A 4,611-nucleotide genomic window follows, 5' to 3' on the forward strand; every position below is an offset into this window, starting at 1 on the left:
TAGCTCCCTGTAGTGTTGTCTCCCAATTATAGAAATACCCTTGAATGCATTTTTAGACAGTCACAGAACAAATTACATAAAAATAAAGCTGCAGAGCAGGCTAGAATCTCGGCAAGTTGGCCTTTGAAAGTGATCATCTTTCTGATCCTGTTTTCCTCAGTAAATTTGCCCTGGAAATACAGTCACAAATTTAGGCCCCATAGAAGCACATAGGTAAGTGGGAAAATATCTTTATGGCCTGCTTATCCCAGGGTGTCCCCATATTCAACTCTTTAAGGGAAGGAGAAGCAGATACAGAATGCTACCCTCCCTTGAGAGAGAGAAGTGGGTCCCTGTGGCCACGTAGCATCAGAGTACTTTTGTGCTCTAGTGAGGAACAACTACAGTTGTCACGCCAACAGGAGGTACAGAGTCCTCCTACGCAGGCTTTACACTACTCTGCTGTCCTTGGTGCAGTCTAGGCACACGGTTTCGGCTGCATTAGATCCTTGCATATAGTCAATCAGCTGGAGGACATAGCTGTATGGTGACTGGAAAGGAAAATGCAGAGGATGCTCAAATAACACTGTATTAGCAGTTAATTATACTAAAGGACAAGAATTGCATGTACCATGAGTGAAGAACATGTAGGATGCAGCTGGATAGAACAGTCACTCAGTGCAAATGGTAATGGTTTATGAAGGCTTAGCTCTAAAATAAAATCCACTTTGTTGTCATTACTGGAAGCTTGACTGTTAAATCTGACAAAAAGGCTCAGAAGAAAAGTCAACTAAAATTCGCTTTCATGTTTATTGGGTCAAATTATACATTACAAGTAAGATTTACTGTAAGTTTAGTCTTTTCCTGTTCTTGAATCTTCTGCGGACAGATTTTCTCTATCCATAGGCATACACCAAATTGCTTCTATATTAGCAGAGCACAATCCTTTGCATTGTTTGCGAACAGTTCATATTAACTGTTCACAGCATGAAACTCACCATTTAGCTCACAAGCCAAAATTTCCACCCCGGTAGTATTATTTAAAATGTCCACATAACTGAGAAATGAAACACCAAAGAAAAATAAACTTTTGAATATATATTTCTGGATGCACAGTTTTATCTTCTGAAATTTTTGAAATTTCAGTAAATGTTCAGAAACTGTGTGAATATGGAGGAAGACAGGACTAATAAAATTAAAGTGAATGCCCAACAATCTTTATTAATTAAGTCCATAATTAAAGACTTTTTTTTTAAGCTGTAATCCTCAGAATTTTAAAATAAAAAGAAAAATCATAGAGAAATAGGAAAATTGTCCCCAGAGGAATGAACAAATAACACGGAATGTAGTGACTAACCTTTGGATTAAAAAGTAACTGAAATATTACTTAACTCCACGGGGAAATTAGCTAAAAGAGCATAATAAAAAGACTTAATGAAAAAAATAAAATACACAAGGCTGCAGAATACAACTCTGAAAAAGTTAGGCAAACTGAGGCAAACGGAACCTCACCACAAGCTAAAATAATTGAGGCTCCTAAAGACAGCAGAAAATTGATGAAAACTAATGAACATATAACCAGCATCTTTTATGAAAAAAGACCAGCCTACCAAAAATGAAGAAACTGTACAGAGATTAGAGAGAGAAGATGAAGAGAAACAACTGAACAAGGATCTGCGAAAACAGGAAAGCAATTCCTTCCGTCGTAGGAGTTTTATCTGAACCAGAATCTACTAATAGTCCAGGAATATTTAATGTGAAAAAAGTGTTACAGGGAAATTAAAGAATAAGTGACAAAGATTACCATAAAAGACATTTAGTGTTTGCCAGATAGAAATCCTTGGTCCTTCCCTCTACCAGTCCTCAGTCACAAAGGTACAAATGTACACCTTAAATGTTTTTGATCATTATTTGAAATCTTAACTTGAAAGCCATGAATATGAAAACAGTTATTCTAGACAGTAGTAGTGCTTGTTTTGTAATGTGTGATCATCATCTTCAGAAACCATGTGAAAATATCCTGGCCAGAGAGAGAAAGAATTTTAAGCTAAGTGACAAATCGTTAAACAAAAACATTTAGAAAGGTAGTGGAAAGATTGCAGCATAAAATTAAACAAACAACAATGTTTAAGAAGTCTGATCAGTTAGAAGGACATTTTTGGAAACATGGCCTATTGTATGGAACAGATTTAAATATCTTCTGGTTTATGTGCGAAATCTTGCAAGACAAAATTAAATACATTTATCTTATTCAGTACTTCTTAACTTTTTTAATAGTAACTAGCCTCAATGTGTCTATCATAAACATTCGGACTGCCTGTTTTCAGGAGAGAATGAGAAAGTGGTATTTCCTTCCATCAGTGAGCTTTATGAATGGGTGAAAATCAGACCGTGATGACTTCATCAGTTTTTCTCCTTTTTTTCTACTTTTTCTTCTTTATTCCCTTACAGGCAAACCACTAATGAGTATGCAATACTGTCGTAATCAAAATCCTGTAAAAGGAGGCTGGCTTATGAAGTATCGTATTCTAATTGCCAGGACAGCAAAAATCAAGATTGCCAGAGCTGCTATGAATAAAAACCTTGTGGATGATGGAGTTAAGTGTTTCTAAGGCCAAATGACAAACTGTTGTTCTGGTGACCTTTTCCCTCCTAAAGGACATGACTTCAGAGCAATGGTGGACATTCAGCAGGTTTTTTTGAAGAGTATGAAAATTTACTAACTTCTTATGCAGTGTCACATCTTACCTATTGTTGTTCATTATTATATGCTATGGAGAAGACAAATAGATCCTTCAGCCAAAGTCAGTGGAACGCCATTGCGTTAGACCAGTAGGTTCGATTCAAATCCCAGGTCACAGCCTCTAATCCACTGGGAGGGAGCAGAATCCAGCTGGGATTTCAAAGAAAAAAAAATGAACAAGGCACAGCGGTAACAGATCACTTTGCAGTCAAAATTCTAACAGGGGTACACAGCCAAGCAAAAATTAGAGAAATGATTTAAGGAACATTGTGCACAGCACAGGATGTACAGTGCAGGGAATATAACTTGTGCAAATTCCTGCATGTAAGCAGGAGCCAAAGACAGAATTATCCTTTTCTATTATCTACAAAACTTTCTCTGCTGTACGACATTATTCCATGCTAGATTAAAGCCCCCCAAAACAAAAGGGCTAGTGTCTTCAGATTCTTACGCTTGTTACCAGATTTGGCATCATAAAATTATTGCACAAATTTGCACAGATTTTTTAAGGCATATTTAAGTACCTTGCTATTAATAAGGCACTATTATAGCATTGCTATGGCAACACTATAGTTATGGTTGAGAAGACATTTTCTAAACCTTTCTTCCCAGGTGCTTGCAACTTTTAAAGCTTTTGAAAATGCTTAAAACACTCACTGGCTCAGCTAAAATATTTCAGGTCTTTTGCCAACTTAATAGCAAAAACTTTTGAAAAGTTGTTTTTTTGGGGGGGGGAATTGTTATACTTGATGAATCACGGTGTACAGACATTATAGTTCTTGCATTAATAAATATGTTCAGAAGGCCAGGCACTGTTCAGTGAAAAAGAAAAGGAGGGCAGAAAATGTTGATGTCATGTGTATGGCTGCAAGTTTATACAAACCCAAGTCAGAAAATAAAAATTATGATAATCCCAACACCTGTAATGCTGCCCTGAGCACAGAGATTAACATACTAAACAGTGCACACATTAAACCATTATAGTAAGCAGCATACACAGCAATACAAAGCAGGAAATAAGCACAAGCTAAGGTTATTTTGGGAAACTGTTTCTCCACTTGTGTGTACAATACCTTATGCTAACATAGGACCAGATTTACTCTTTGGCAGAAATGCAGCATAGATGACAAGAAGGCCCATAAATCTGTCCTTGAGAAGTTTTCCCTTCAACAGGCTGTTTTCACTCAAAAGTAACCACAATTTTCACCTGTGGAGCTGTGTGCAAGGTCCATGCATCAGCTCTGTAGCTCTTCTTGGCCACAGAGTGAACCAGGTCTTCCTCTCTGGCATTTGAGAGCCACACTCCTCTTGGGGGAAGCTAGACTTGTGCAGCAGCTTTCTTCTATTCCTTCAACTGTGAAGAGACCCTCGAGGCAAAGCAAAATACTCTAAGTCCTCTGATTTCTTCTTAACACAAGTGTCCCCAGAAGACTGTGAAACAAGCCAGACATTCTCACAGTTGACATGTGTTTTCATTTCTAGTTAAAAGAGAAAAGTCAAAATTTCCCACAGAATGCAAATGCCTCAAATTTTTCATTTCTGAGCCAATGTTGAATCATTCTGTTCTGGTCATGAGGAGACAACCGTGATTGGAATTACAGGAATTGATCTCCCTATTCCAGAACAGGATTAAGCCATTTCCAATGGATATTTTGTCTAACCTGTTCTCAAAAATCTTCAGTGATTCCAGTCTCAAAAGATCACCTAGCCCACTGTTGCAGTATGCTTACAGCTAGCAAGTTTTCCCTGATGCCTAGCATATATCTCTCCTCCTGCATTTATACTGAGTTTATCGCCTGAAGATGAAGTACTATGTCCAGTAGATGATGTGTGAATGATGATGTGGTGACTTGTGAAGCTACATCATCACTCCTCAGTGTGCTACTCTG

At 37.6% G+C, this 4,611-nt stretch overlaps 1 long non-coding RNA gene across 1 annotated transcript; it reads right to left on the reverse strand.

Annotated features, from left to right (window-relative positions):
* Nucleotides 1–770: 770 nt before the first annotated feature.
* LOC112989268 (uncharacterized) lies at nt 771–4,175 on the reverse strand. The gene is made up of 3 exons (XR_003260775.2): nt 3,930–4,175; nt 2,728–2,872; nt 771–1,999 (listed from the first exon to the last, which is right to left on the reverse strand). It is a non-coding gene; the product is annotated as an uncharacterized LOC112989268 (long non-coding RNA).
* Nucleotides 4,176–4,611: the final 436 nt, after the last annotated feature.

The sequence above is a fragment of the Dromaius novaehollandiae genome, chromosome 7, assembly GCF_036370855.1.
Source record: "Dromaius novaehollandiae isolate bDroNov1 chromosome 7, bDroNov1.hap1, whole genome shotgun sequence".
NCBI lineage: Eukaryota > Metazoa > Chordata > Aves > Casuariiformes > Dromaiidae > Dromaius > Dromaius novaehollandiae.